This window comes from Dipodomys ordii, unplaced genomic scaffold (assembly GCF_000151885.1).
Source record: "Dipodomys ordii isolate 6190 unplaced genomic scaffold, Dord_2.0 Scaffold72, whole genome shotgun sequence".
Classification (NCBI taxonomy): domain Eukaryota; kingdom Metazoa; phylum Chordata; class Mammalia; order Rodentia; family Heteromyidae; genus Dipodomys; species Dipodomys ordii.
In genome coordinates, this window is record NW_012267288.1 from 3680197 (window position 1) to 3696468 (window position 16272).

Genomic DNA, 16272 nt, shown 5'->3' on the forward strand with positions numbered 1-16272 from the left:
TAAAATTCATAACAAAAATAGTATCCCCCTAATAACAGGAATATCTTTGCTTAAAACACATAAATACTAAAAAGTTTATATATATGGATATATATATGTTTGACATCTTGAATTAGATAGTCATGAAATAGACTATCATCGTTGTTTCATTTACCTATTAAACAGTAATTGAAGAAAGATACCCTATAAGGTCCTCCTGATAAACCTATACAAAAAGTTATACAATGAAATGCTATTTTTCAAGGCAAAAACAAATATTTTATGCCTTCTACTTCTAGAAAATGCTATCATTCTAAAGGAGTGAGAAAATGAGCTCTGAAATGTGAAACCTCATAAAAACACAGTGTAAGCATACACCTAAAACTGCTAACATTTATATCAAACTCTTTTCTACTTACTTTTCCTCCAAATATTTACATGAGGAAAATATAATTATTATTCTTTCTATTATAAGATGTGACTACCATAATCAAATCCAAACCTGAGAAATTCTCAATTTCCCCAAAATGTTTAGAAACAATTTTATGTAAGAAATATAGTCACTTCACTAAAAAAATGTAAAGAAAGGTGAAAATCTTTCTATGTTACAGTACAGTATCACTGTGACTGTATTAAGTAATGTATATAATGGTTTTATTTATATACCATAGTAACATGATGGAAAAAGAGGTATAGTTCTCATTATACAAAGGAAGACAAAAGAGACCCAAAGGATTGAAATAAGTTGTCTGGATGTCGACAGTGACTAAGAAGCTGAATTGGTATTTGAACCTAACTCCATCCATCTTCAGATTGTTTTCACTTAACCATAAAAGAAGAGGTCGCTTAAAAAATACCACAGTTGATTGTCAAGCAACTACCAAAGGATACTTAGGATTTGTCTGACTCACGTGAGACCTGCACATTTTTATTATTAAATCAAAGGTCCAAAACATGTAATATTAAACTCCAAATCAAAAAAGCTCATATTTTCAACAGTAAGCATTGCTACAAAATTATTGGGTATTTCTATTTTGCATCAAAAGGTCTTCAAAATTAAGAAACTACATATTCTTATTCCATTCAGTGATATAGCTACAAAACATTGTGTTCAAGTCTCCAAACACAGAGACCAATAATTCTTTCCCTGTGAACGCACACAATTACTTCTACAAAAGCAGTCCATTATCCAAACTGGGCTTTGCTTAGGCTCAATTAATGTGTGTATGTGGTACTGTCCTATCTGAGCTAAACCTTTTGACAGATCTAGTCTTTTAGCACCTCCTGCTTTCATTCTCTAGGATTCATCCTCCATAGGAAGGAAGTTTGAGATGATGAATGACAGGATGTCCCATGGAAAATGGTCAAGAAGAACTAGTAGCTAGCCTGGACTTCCATCTCCAGCTAAATGCCATGGCAAGAAAGACAAATCATTCTACAAGTCCTCTCCAAAATTTAGATCCATGAGAAAATAACTGCTTGTGTTTTAAGTCACTCTATTATGGAAGAAATGGCATAGTGGTTAATCAATCCAGTTTGGGGAACCCACTGCTTTAATTGTAATATTTTATGAATAAAGTTCATTCTTAATGGGATTCTAATATCTAGAAAATAAACTCTCTTAATATTGTCCATAAAGAAATAAACTAGGATTGCTTGTTTTCTAAAAGTACAAATGACTATTTTATGGTATAAATGAAACAATACAAACACATATCCAAAATGACAACAAAATCATGAATCATTTGCTAAAATTTCCATTTTGCAAAAACCATGCAAAGATCTTTTTAAACACTCATCAAAATAATCAGTATATTTTAAAAATAATACCACAGATACTTGTTCAGAACACACCATAGTGTTCCAGATAATTGGATTGTAAAAAGAAAAACAAGTATTAATGAAATCCATTAGTTTAAACCTGTTGTAATTTTAGTAAAATGTATCTCAATTACCTAATAGCAGTCAACTATAAAATGACTTTTGATAGAAAACTGATGTGTTTGTAGGTATTAGCTCCACAGAACTTTCTTCTGTGGAGAATATAACACTTTGGGAAGCATACACAGAACAATGAGACTTAAAGTTTTAACATTTAATTCCTCCATTCCTAAACTCGGGGCTGTGGACAAGCAGCAAAATTATTAACATAAACTTAAGATAGGAAATGAGTTGAGAGAGGACAAAAAATAACCTTCAATCTAATCCATCCTAAGGTCAGTGGCAATTTTCTGTGGTTTTTGTTTTGTTTTGTTTCAGTTTTTAAAGCTAATGACAGGTTGGGCTGCGGCCTGCTGCTGCTTCTTTCTCGCATGAAGGCCAGACCCCACACTGATTCCTTCCTTTCCCATGACCTATTGCCAGACTTTTGCTTTCTTTCCCCACAGGCCTGTTATCCCTCTCCTTTGAAGATCCTGTTTTATAAAATCAATGTCCCATTCTTGCCTACTAAAGTGCTTTTTGTAGCCCAGCACTGGTAGATCATTGAGGAAAACTGAGCAGAGAAGTGCAACGACTGTCCTCATGTGAACAGGTATTTATTCATAATCTATTTATAATTTGCATGTTCATACTTCAATCCTAAATCTGTCATTATTGCTTGTCTTTTCTCCTTAGATATTACTGTCCCATATTTCCTTCCCTAAAAGGTAGAAAATTGAAAAGTGCAACAAGAGGGGGGAGGAGAAATTCAGAAAAAATAAGAAGGGATTCCCAACATTTTATTCTCCACTAGAAAATTCAGTGGTAAGAAAAATGATCTTTAGCATATGTGTGAAAGAATAAGAACTACGGTATTAACTTGCAGATGTGAGAACCTGTCTTCTTTCTATCCTTTGGAAAATCAAAAGAAAAAAAAGAAATTGTAAGATTGAGAAAACACAAGATATGCAGTGACTTCTAAAAATAGATTCCAAGAGAGATTGACATACTGCCAGTCACAGGAAAACAGAATCAAGCATTAAAGATCTACCCACATCAGGAGCCACTACCACTACAAACCCATCTGGGGTTGGTCCAGGACTCAACCTCCACAAACAATAACAACCTGCCTTTCAAGATTTAGTGCTGTCCTTACCAGAGACTGTTTTCACTCAAGGCTCTCATTAATCTTGTGCATTCATCCTAAGTCTAATCACGTGGCGAACTAAGGTTAAGAGTCTGTTCTTGGAGAGCTAAATGCTTACTTGTGAGGTAAACTCACTCATCCATGACACTGAGCTACCAAGAGGGCAGTGAAAGAGAAATAATTTAGGAAATTATGGCCTGGAAGTTTCACTTTATGAACGTGTGAACATGTTGCCCAGCTTCACAGTTACCACATTTGAGGAAAAAGTTCTCTGTTTCTTTCTGAACATAACAAGAGTTGTGTTTCTTCATCATTCTTTCTTCCTTTCTTTTCTTTCTCTTTTTCCTTCCTTTTCTCTTTTTCTATCAGCGGTACTATATTTACTTATTTCAATGCAAGTTTTAATATAAAAGATATGGGAGAAAGTGTTTACGAATTTATATGCTCTTGAAGTAACTCCCTTCAAAGTAACTCACCTTGTAAAATTATCATAAGGATGAAATGATTTTCTGAAAACATTCCAGAGCCTAACAATACAATTTTTCTTAGTTTGAAGGAAAGGGGGACACTGAGGACAGAAGAGAATTCTGAATGATAAAAGTGAATGCAAATCAGAAGACAAGTCAAGGTGATGGAACACAAGTCTAGCCATGTCCTTGTCATTTGCTTTGCATTCACCATTACCTCTACCTGAAAAATTCTCCCATCAGATTGTTGCATAAGAGTCAGGTTTCCATTATTATATGAGCTTCCATGATTCTCTGTTAGTGGGGCTAGCCTTGACTTCACAAGCAAGATCAGGCCTCCAGCACACAGTATTGCTTCATTCCATTTTATTTTTTCTGGGCGATTATTATTACATTATTATTATTATTATTACTACTTTACCTGTTCTATTCACCTTTTGTTGAGTCCTCTAAGCAAGCATGAACTCTACAAGAGCAAGAATCTTTTCTTTTCCTTTTACCCGCTGAGCCCCCATGATCACAAGAATGGCTGAAAATAGGTATTATAACTATTTGGGGAGTGGGTGAGTAAAAAACAAATAAATGAATAATGTTTCAAAAAAAACTTACCCTGCAACATGAATTTCATGCTGTTATTATGACCAATCTTTATCAAGAAGAAACCGAAAGATCAACATACAAGACTATAACTAAAACCATGAACAGAGCTGGCACTCTGTTTATTGTTAGGCTATTACGCCAGAATCTATATATCAACCCCAAAGTGATTTATTCTGATTTTATTATTATAGATGAGGTGAGTACCCTATACTTTGATATTGTTAGCTACAGCAATCACTGACGGTAACACGAGAGAAGTCCATGATTTCTGCAAACAAAGTAACTACAGGAAGTACACCTATTCCTGGTCTTGAAATTCAGACTTCATGTCAACAGTCTAGAAAGATAAATAAATCATCCTGGGTAATCAGATAGTGCACTTGTCCCAAGTGCAGGAAAACTGCATTTAGGAAGAGAATGTTTGTTCCTGCCTGGCTTCCCAAACAACTCTAGCAATTTATCTAATCTCAGTGGTTTATGAGTTCTGTTTATCTCAACCAGATCATTTTCTCTGTCTCAAACATTTCTGAACAACAACAGAGCTTCACGTTTTACATACTGAGGCAATTCTCCCAGCGCCTGTGCCCCAGGCTCTCATCCACAGGTGCTAAGCCCAGGATTCCTATGCTCAGCATCATCGCAACCCTCCCAAAGCACAGGAAATAGGCTATGAGGAACTTTTCACAGTCATCAAGGTGCTTGTAATGTTTAATGAATCTACCCACTGATATATCCTTGCAGCTATTTGCAAAAAGAAACCAGGACGGTTTTTAGAAAAAAAGAAAATATTTTAGAAAATCTTAGCAAAAGAAAAGATGTACTTAAAAAATAGGTCACAGTCCTTGTGGAATGTCTGGTTCCTTTGCTTTCCAGCCCACTTCAAAGGTCTAAAGGCTTATTTCAATGAGAATGTAATTTATCATTCTCCTCTGTAACTAAAAGCTCTGAATAATAACAGGAGCAATAAATAGTCCATAGTATAAAGCCATTTCTCCACATTAGAGATGCTGAATAGTGTCTAGAGAAGAACAGTACCCCAGTCTGAAAAGTATGAAAGTCCCATTGTCTCACTTGGAGGCAGCCAACCACTCTCTGCCTAACACAGTTCGGTGTCTCATTTATATTTTACCTTCTGTGAGTCCTTGAATAGTTATGGGACTCTTTAAGCTGCAGCTTCTTCATTTGTAAAGTAAGAATAATAATGAATACTTTGCAGAATTGTAATAGGTACTAAATGTTATATTTCTTTGTACATAATAGCTAACACGTATATTACTATGATGGTAACTATCACCATCATTAAAAAGATACCTCTCCCCAATGGTTAAGACAAAAAAAAAGGACATGAAATGAATTGATTCAATGATTTGTTCCCATATGAGAGGATATAACAATATTAGGAATTAATCAAAATTAAAAAATGCAGTCTCCCAACATTGCTTCTAAGTATGAAAGAATGAGCTGAACTGTACATTCTACTACAGGGTGAGCAAAGAAAAGCAATAGAAATATGACCCAGCTGGCCATTCACACATCCCATTTTCTATACCCTATGAATTTCACAGATCAGAATAGCCTGTCTTCCAAATAAAGATGCTCACAAAGAGAAATATTACTTGTTTTTCTGCCTAAATTTTATGTTAGTTTTGGGGGCTTTTTGTTGTTGTTGTTGTTGTTTTTTGTCAGTTGTGGGACCTGAACTCTGGGCCTGGGCGCTGTCCCTCAGCTCATCAGCTCAAGGTTAGCGCTCTACCACTTGAGCCACAGCGCCACTTCTGGCTTTTTCTGCTTATGTGGTGCTGAGGAATCCAACCTAAGGCCTCATGCATGCAAGGCAAGCACTCTACCACTGAGCCACCATCCCAGCCCCTTTATGTTAAGTTTTTAATACAAGTAGATAAAGCTACATGCATTGATGGCTCACTCCTGTAACCCAGGTACTCAAGAGGCTAGGATCTGGAGATCTTCATTTAAGCTATCTTGGGCAGAACATTCCTTAAGACTCTTTATCGCCAATGAAGATACGAAAGTTGGCATAGCTCAAGGATAGAGCCTCAGTCATGAGTAAAATAGCTAAGTGAGAGTTTAAGGCCCTGAGATCAAGCCTTAGGACTTGTACACACACACACACACACACACACACACACACACACACAAAGCTAACAGTATTTGAGGCAATGCTAGGATTTGCATTTATCTAGGTAATTACTCTACTACTTGAGCCACACCCCAGGTCCCTTTTCCTTTATTTCAGGTAGGGTCTTGAATTTGCCAGGCCGGCCTACAATTCTCCTACCTCCACACCTACAACAACTGAAATTATAGTTGTTCCCTACCACACGTGGCTCTTGGCACATCTTCAAGATAAATTAATTTCACTATCTATCAATTAAAATAATAAAGCATGTACGCTAATAATACAGAAAGAAAAAGCACAAAAAGTATTTTCTTAACTCTTGATTTTTTGAGACACAGTCTCTCTCTATAGCCCTAGCTCAACAAGCACCTCAGTAATACCAACCTATTACAGTTTAGGAAAGCCTTGCAAAGGGAATGAGTTCACTTTTTGTTTTGTGGAAAAACTCTCTACATTCTTCTTCTGCAAAAGACTTCTCTAAAAATAAGTACTTACTAATAAACATGACTCTGGGAACCACCTACATAATCTATTACATTACTTACAGTTATTTTATTTCATTCATATATTGAAGAAAACCTTAAATGTTTGTGTGACCATAGCTTTTTGAGTTGCATACGTTATTTTTAATGAGAAAGCTTTTGTTTCTGAAAAGCAAAAAAAAATACATTTACAAATGTATTCAACATCCAGAGTTCTCTGACTCATGCGCTTGTGTTTTAGTGTCTGAGGCTGATACTTACTTCAGTACGCAGTCAGTGTCTTCTGGCTACAGGTCTGAACCATCTTCTTTCTTTAGGTGGAATAAGGAAAACAGAATTGACTCTTCTGTGTAAAACAGCTAAAACCCTGAGTTGAACAAAACCAAAGACTGAAACTATGTTTTTCAAGATTCTGGACATGAGGTAAGAAAGGACAATAATCTTGAGAGGTGAAGAACTATGGAGCTAAGCTCAGTAATTGAGCACTGTTGATGGCCTAGGAGAGTCGCTTAGTAATGTCACAGGAAGGGATCCAGAGGGGCCTGATGAACTCCTAGTTAGGAGGAGGCAGAGATGAGAAGCCAATGAGAATGATATAGTTTTCTGCCAGGTAACAGATAGAAGAAGGCAGGGATAGAGCTCTGAAAATCTACAAACAGTCTTTACTTTTATTCAGAAGAATAGAAGTATGAAGGAAACAATGAAAGAAGGAACAAACCAAAAAAGAGAGAAAGAATTGCCAGTAACAGTGACCAGTATTCACATGGCCAGGAAAATGCCTATTCTTCTGATAAACAAATCTTAAAAGCAGCACCCAAGTGGAGAAAAACATTTACAAATAACTTAGCTGCACCTTAGAAGAAAGCAAGATTTATCATAGTGCTGAAGCATCTAGTAACCAATAAGATAAAATTCACAATGATTAATTTAAAAAAAAAAACAAGGGAAGGGGTGACACTGTACAAAAAGAAATGTACTCATTACCTGACTTACATAACTATAATCCCTCTGTACATGACCTTTATAATAACAATAAAACATTAAAACGTTTATGATTAAGTATTCAAAAAAGCAAGAAAATATGACCTGCAGTAAGAGGAGAAAACGATCTAAAATGACCTGGTACTTAAACTGGTAATTTAATAACTGGCAGTTATTAAAACTTTAATTTATCATTTGTTTAAAAGTTAAGTAGAAATATACAAGATACAGAAATGGTAGATGCAGGAATTAAACCACCATAGGAGAGATGACTCATCTAGTAGATGGTCTAAATGGAAATAGACAATGCAGAAGACAAGAGTAATAAACTGGAAGGCATAAAATAAAAATTACCCTAAAGGAAACTTATAGTGAAAAAGAATAAAATAATAAGACACCGGTGAGCTATGAAAGAAGTTTAAGTAACCCAATATATTTGGAATTGGAGTTTTCAAATAAGGTAAAAAGGGATCAGAAAATTACTTAAAGGAAATGGCTGCTTTGTGATGAAATCTATAAATCCATAGATAAAAGAATCCCAGGAAATCCCAAATGCAAGAAAAATAGAGAAGAAGAATAAATAATAAAACAAGCAAATTTCCCTACACTAATAATAAAAAGAAAATATTTTATAGGTTTGGAAAAAAACATACCATATATAAGAATACAAAATAAAAAAGGAGAGAAAGTGTTTCAAAAGGAACAAATTAAAACAAAAAGACATTATTGTGTATTCTACTACAATAAAAATTAATATTACAGTATGATGAACACTCAATTAAATTACTTAGATAACTTAAAAGAAATGTGCAAATTACTTGAAAAACATTTTCAAGCTCTTTGAAGAAGAAATAAGTAAACTGAACAACCCAATATCTATTATAGACATGGAATACTTACTTTAAGACCTTCCCACAAAGAAAATTCCATGCCTAGATGGTATGACTTGAAAACCACATACAAAATGTGAAGAAAATTTTCTCTAAATTCTCCATTTAGAGAAATGCTATATTGTTTTTCCAGAAAAATGAAAAATAGATAATATTATTCAACTCATATAAAGCATTACTCTGATACCAAGTTCTATCTAGGACATTGCAAGGAAAGTAGAAACTAATATCTCACATAAACATAGATGCCAAAGGTCTAATTAGTAAATAAAATCATATATCTCTATCTCTAGAGACAAACAGACAGATGAACAGGCAGGTGCTGGTAGCTTATGACTGTTACCAGAGCCACTCAAGAGACTGAGATCTGAGAATCAATATTTAAATCTAGCCTGGGCAAAAAAGCTTGTGAGTCTCTTCTCTGTAATTAACCAGCAAAAATTCAGAAGTGGAGCCTTGGTTCAAGTGGTAGAGCACTAGCATTGAAAAAAAAACCAAGTGAGAGCAGAAGGCCCTAATTTTAAGCCACAGTACTGGCGCACACTCCCAGACGCGTGCACACACACCACACACACACACACACACACACACACACACACTATAGATAAAACAATAGTATCTCCATACTTGGAATCAACAAAACATATATGTGTATATATTTCAGAACTAAGATTTTCAATGAATTTAAAAAAATGTGACACATTTGCAAAACTTTTAACTGAATATAGGAGCTAGAAAAACCAGATATTTCATAAATTTCTTGAATACTGTTTTCAAGTATTTCTCACCATGTGAAAGTTCTTTTACATAAAAATAATCTAATCTAACATGGCATCAGCATTCGGACAGAAAAGTAAAATGATCGTATCTCTACCAGCACAACTATGTTTATTGCAGCATTATTAACCATAGCTAAAATATGGAACCAACCCAGATGCCCCCTCAATAGATGAATGGATCAACGGAATTCTATGCCTCCATCAGAAAGAATGGCATTGCCCGCTTTGTTAGGAAATGGAGAGACTTGGAAAAAATTTTATTAAGTGAAGTAAGCCAGGCCCAAAGAAACATAGGTCCTATAGTTTCCCTTATTTGCAATAACTAGTATATGTCTGGGACAAGCAGAAAAGGTCAAAAGCTATGTACATATGACCAGATAAAATGATGTTAAGCAAAATGAACCCCAAGATAAGGACAGAAGTGTTTTCTTCTTGCTTGCTATTGTTCCTAACATATTTATAAAGTACCATGTGATTTTTTTGTTTCCTAATATGTTCTTCCCCCACGGTATAACTCCTGTAGGAAACTGTATTTGATGTTGGTGCCCTGCATCTTGTATAAACACTTCTTTAGCTTGGGGAGGGGAAGGGAAAAAACAAAATGCTTAAATAGGGATATAGGTTGACCCTGTACCAATGAGATGTACAAGACAGTATATTGAAAAACAAACTTTACAATTTAGGCAAGGAGTGGAGCAGGGGGCAGTGTGGTTGTGGAGGTGGGAGGGAAGAGAAAGTAGGGGGAAAAACAAAGGAGGAGGTAACAATGCTTGATAGGAAATGTACTCATTACTTTGCTCATGTAACTGCAGCTCTTTCTACAGCATTTTTACAATAAAAATGTATTTAAAAATAATTACGAGACTAGAACAAACCAAAAAGGTAAAAATTTAGGAAGTGTGATTTTATATGAAATGCTAAAGTGCTTCTTTGATTGCTGAGTACCTAAGTTGATTGACTCTGGGCCATTCATGGAAGATTCATGTGGGCACCAAAATAAGAGTTGCAGTTGAGAGGCAGTAGCTACTTATGAGTGAATGTAGAAATATTTCAATATTTTAAAAATGAAAACACTTGTACCAGTATGAACTATGTGAGTGTCAGCCCTGTGGATATTTTAGTTTGGATAGAAAGAACACTTTCAGCACTGAGTACCACACCACAACTATCACCATCTTCTAAGAAACAGATCAACTAGAAACTCAGAGTGCTGTACTTGGAGGCTGGAAGTTAAAGAGTTCTCACCCAGGTTCGGTCAATTCGAAGCTGCTAATAGTCTCTGCCAACCTGCTTAATAATATCACTGAGTATAAATGTTCTCATCTTAAAAAAATATAGGGAAAATTGGAACCAAAGAGAAGAAACATGAAAAATCAGGAAGAAAGAGGCAAACAGATCATAGAATAGAGAAGCAAGGCAGAAAGCTATGGAAAACATAGAATTAGGACCAAATGTAAGGGTATCAAGTAGGATTAATCTCTAAAATGAGGATGGGGAGATAAGTAAGTTGAGAGTTTAAAAATCCAAGTTAACTGTCAGAGGACGTCAGCATTCTATACAAACCGAGCTAAGATATTCTCCAAACATAATAAATAAGCTAGGTGATGTTGGCTCATGCCTGTAATCCTAGCTACTCAGGAGATTTTTAATCTGTGGATCTCAGTTCCAAGATAGCCAGGGCAGAACAAACCAAGAAATTTATCTCTAATTTACCTGAAAAAAGCCACTGATGTGGAGGTGTGGCTCAAGTGGCAGAGCTCCAGCCTTCAGCAAAAATGTTGAAAAAAAGTACAGGGTCCTGAGTTCACACACCATTACTGGCATATGTATGTGCACATAATATTTAGATATTATTATATGTTATTAGATATTTGCTTTAAGTAGTATCCATAATTGTGTATATTACTGAATAACAACATATAAATTAAAAAGACATACTGAAGAGTATGTCTGTGTAAATTAGACTGAACTACTGTTTACCTCAGTTGATCATCAAATTTAGTTTTCTGTGGCCAAAGGAAAAAAAAATGGAAGGTGCGAAAGGAGACAATGAATCTTACATTATTTGATAAGAACAAAACATAAAAGTTACTCTTTCTGGTTTTTTTCCTTTAATCAGGCATACATAATATAACAATCAATACATTCATTGTATTTTTACAAAATACTTGAAAGTAAAATCTTTTCCTAGCCAAATGGACATTCTGCTTGGTTTACGTACTTTTAAACTTTTCACTTTAATGTATTTAACAAGTAGACATCAATGAACCATGACTCTTAAATGTCTTAATTATTTTACTATATTAGTAGCAGCTTTCTAGTTATGGTAACTTAGTTTTAAAACATCATTCATTTACTTGTAATTCCTTCCCTCTGGCCTTCTAATTTTCTTTTGAAGGTTCTCATGTGTGGTCGTAGTCTGAAGTGACTTTATTAGCCCACCACTAAGATCTCTTAAGAAGTATTTAACATGAATATTAAAGTGTGGTTAGACATAGATAGCATACATGCAATTAATCATTACTTACTGATAAATCAAATGTTAAATTCCTGTTTTATGCAACATATAATCAGTTTCAGTTCTGCATTGAAGTACACGACATTATTTTACTCACCTAGATATCTAATTATTCAAGACAGTGATTCTCTAGTCTCTTCATTATCTCCCCTCATTTCATATATTCTTCTAATTATATATTTATCTCAAAGATTTTCATACCAAGTAAATTTTAAAGTCAGAATTAATATGGTTGTACAGGCTATATATACAAAGATATATGTAAACAGCAGCACGAGTTTCTGATACATATGAGAAAATACCACATTCTTGATGTAGTAATAAATTGTGGGAAAAAGCAACAGCCTAAATCTTGTTAGCCCTATTTGGAGAAAGTTACTGACTTTTATATATCAATAAAATATCCATAATGATCCAAATGTTACTTGATGGGTCCTCAGGAATTCAGAGATAGACCTGGGTCTGAACCAACAGTTCTAAGAATTCTGTAATTATTTTTCTTGTCAATTTCTTAGAGAAGCCAGTAATATCATGATCACATAATGCTCAAATTAAGTTTAATATTTCTCTTTTTCCTACTCTTCTTTCCTTTTGTGGTATCATTGTATCAAATATAATTTAAAATATTTACTAGTTCTTGCATATACTTCAATTTACCAGTAGTACCTTGTCCATGTGGTTAAAACTAATGACACCTTTAAATAAAACTAATGTTGATACTGGTTGCTGACTGAAGCATTTTAAAATTCACTCTGAAGCTAAATCATATTTGTAGTTATTTTGAAGATGGACATAGCTTATTTTTATTTTCTATTATAGAGATGTTATTCAGAGGGGATACATTTACATATGTCAGGTGATAGGTACATTTCCTTTCGTGTCATCTGTTCCCTCATTTGCTCGCATTCCCTCCCTCCCATCTTTACCCACAAATTGTATAGTTCACTTTTATCAATGTAGATGGACATATTTTAAATCCTTGAGGTGGGTGACATTTTTATTGATGTGGCTTAAATTATTTCTTGATATATTAGTTACTGAATGCTTTCAAATCAATGCCTTAAATCACAAAAATAATCATGAGTGCCATTTTAAATCAATACTTGCAATTACTCTTCTAGTGAAAACCTGAAAAACTTAAAATAGTGTAATGAAATAGATAAATTTGGTTTTTTTAATAAACTCTTCAAATTTTCACAACATGAAAAATCCTTCATTGGTATTGTCTTTTCTTCTAATTTTTTGTTTTGTTTTTTTGGTTAGTCATTGAGCCTGAACTCTGGGCCTGGGCGCTGTCCCTCAGCTCTTCAACTCAAGGCAAGTGCTCTAGCACTTGAGCCACAGAGCCACTTCCGTTTTTTTTGTTTTGGTTTTTTTTGCTTATGTGGCACTGAGGAGTTGCACCCAGGGCCTCATGCATGCAAGGCAAGCACTCTACCACTGAGCTACCTTCCCAGCCTTTTCTTCTAATTTGTGTATATTTTTACCTCACAGTTGAAAGCTGGAGACAGGAGTCTGTTTTATAGGGCATTACCTTTTGATTCTGAAAAACACTGGCTTTGTTTTTCACCATGAAATAAAGAACTCAGGCTTTGGAGCAAGTCAGACATGGGTTGGACCGTGTCGGAGGGAATGCCCATCAAGTTTCTTCCCTCATCCGAATCTCAGGGACCTTGTTTAACATGAGGATGACATATTTACATCACAGAGTTCCTGAAAAACCCACTGATGAAAATATGTAAGGCACAGTGCACAAACAGTGAACAAGGTGTGAACGATCATGAATCCTTTGCATTGTAGCACACTCAGAATTCATCCTTTGCTGAAGCCCTTGCTCTACTGCCTGTTCTGAATGATGTTTCCAACTGTACTTCAGACTTATTATGCCTGTTAAAGTTTTTTCAGAGAACTTACTTGTTTGATCTAAGGAAATACATAGGACGTCAGAGAAGACTTATCTGTGTTGTCCATTTTTAATAAAATGTTCTCCTGCTGAAAGGCTTTATATACAGAAAACAGGTCTCCAATAAATCTTGTGGCTGACTTACATCTTTCCCCAGGGTAAAGTACTCAACAGCACTCCACGGATACACCAAATACTCAAGCTGGAACTCTTGGCTTATTAGCTTATTAGCACCTTCCGAACACTGACAGACAGATCTCTGCTGCAAGCTCCTTCTTGCTCAGCAGCTTAGCACCTTTGAACTTGGCAAGAAGCGATTTCCAAAATTAGGCTTGATTCCCAAATGTTTCCTTGACTGGATTATAATTCTTTAAAAAATCCTTAAAAAAACATTTTCCTATAAAAATGAATTGTTTTCACATACCCCTCACAAATAATGAATCTTTTTTATAAGTTTTTTATTGTGAAAATACTGTACAGAGGGGTTACAGTTACATAAGCAAGGTGATGAGTACATTTCCTATTGGGCATTGTTGCCTCCTGCTTTGTTTTTCCCCTACCATCACTTCCCTTCCACCTCCACAATTACACTCTCACCCCACCCCCCCATCTTGTAAGCCATATATTTGGCATGTTTTTCTAAGGCTATGTGCCTGATAAGAACATTATTTGGAATGCTTTTGCAATTATTTTTCAAAATTAGGTAGAAGCCATGATAAATATCTCTGACTCTAACCTCTTACATTTTATCAACTCTAAAGAACTTCTTTTCTGCCAGGCACTGGTAGCTCATGCCTGTAATCCTAGCTACTCAGGAGGCTGAGATCTGAGGTTCAATGCTAGCCCGGGCAGGAATGTCTAAGATACTCTTATCTCCAATTAACTACCAGAAAACAGCATGTGGTGCTCTAGCTCAAGTGGTTGAGTGCTTGCCTTGAGCTGAAACACTAAAGGACAGAGCCCAGGCCCAGAGTTCAAGCCCCACGAATGACAAAAAATAAAATAAAATAAAGAAAAGTTTTTTTTTGGGGGGGGGTTCTGGTGATGGGGCCTGGACGCTCTCCCTCAGCTCTTCAGCTCAAGGCTAGCACTCAACCACTTGAGCTACAGTGCCATTTCTGGCTTTTTTCTTTTTGCTTATGTGGTACTGAGGAATCGAACCCAGGGCCTCATGCATGCAAGGCAAGCGCTCTACCACTGAGCCACCTTCCCAGCCCCGAGAAAATTTTTTTTAAAAGAACTTATTTTCTGAAGTAATATATTCTTAAAGAAGAAAGCATGATAAGTTGAGGGAAGCAAATACTTAGTGGGAAATATTCCTATTGATTTATCATATGCCTTACTGCCACAAATTTTAAAATGGGATTTTTCAAAATTCATTTTTACAATATCAGGAAATTGAGTCACAAATCCTTATGAAAATATACTATGTAGGTATATTATGTATACATGTATGCATATGCATCTTAAACCATATGGATAAACACTATATGCATTCAAATACATGCATCTGTATTATATATGTGTTATATACACACTGTTTAAACATAAACTGTATATGCATGCACATGTGTGTGTGTGGCTGTGTGTGTGATTGTCATTGTAATGCTCACAAAGCACTCTTCATCAAAACAGTTCTGTAGGTTTTTGGCAAGCTGAAGTTTTGGGACAAAGATTTTATGCTTGATATCTGAACTAAAAGCCCCAACACCACAGTCCATCCAGTACTTCTTTCACTATGGCTAATGCTGAATAGCTTTTCCCCTTGGTCCTCAGCTTCCCTTTGCCACACAACCTCTCCTTGCTTCTCTCCACCCTGCTCCTATGAAGTTCTACTTTTCTTGCTACTTTGTCAGCCTGACCATAGGTAAACCAAATTAAAAAATAATCATTTTTTAAAAAACAATGAATCTATAGAAATATCTTCGGGCTGGGAATGTGGCTTAGTGGTAGGATGCTTATCTAGCATGCATGAAGCCCTGGGTTCCATTTCATAGTACCATAGCCGGAAGTGGTGCTGTGGCACAAGTGGTAGAGTGCTAGCTTTGAGCAAAAGAAGCTCAAGAACAGTGCTGAAGACCAGAGTTCAAGCCCTACGTCTGGCCAAAAAAAAAAAAAAAAGGTAATATGTTCTTCGTCAGAAATACAACTGCATGCAGTACCTTTAAACTAAAACATGTTTATCAAGTGAAGGAAGATACTTAAGGTACAAATCTAAAGTTTAGAAAAAGTTAGTTTAAATTATGATTTAACATTAAGAAAAAGCAGAAAATCTGTGAAGAAATGTCTTAAAATGTTGCAATAAAATGGAAAAGAAAAAGGTATTTATTACTCATTTTTCTTAATTAAACTAATGCATTTTACTATTTCTTTAACATTAATACCAGTTACAGCCATAATTACAAAGAGCCACTTCTAAGATTTAGGGGGAAATGGTTAACTTAGCCCACAATTGAGGGCAGTTTCGCT

The 16272-nt window shown here is 35.3% G+C and overlaps 1 protein-coding gene across 6 annotated transcripts in view; it reads right to left on the reverse strand.

The window, feature by feature from the left end:
- Hdac9 (histone deacetylase 9) overlaps nucleotides 1–16272 on the reverse strand; it is a 679511-nt gene that overhangs the window by 549237 nt on the left and 114002 nt on the right. The window contains exon 1 of one of the 6 annotated variants that reach the window (XM_013024040.1): nucleotides 13435–13506. The exons of 4 other annotated variants lie outside the window; for them this stretch is intronic. The gene's annotated coding sequence lies outside the window, so the exon portion shown is untranslated. Of the gene's footprint in view, nucleotides 1–6993; nucleotides 7041–13434; nucleotides 13507–16272 lie in introns of those variants that run through there. One more of the 6 variants, XM_013024039.1, reaches the window with a different exon arrangement.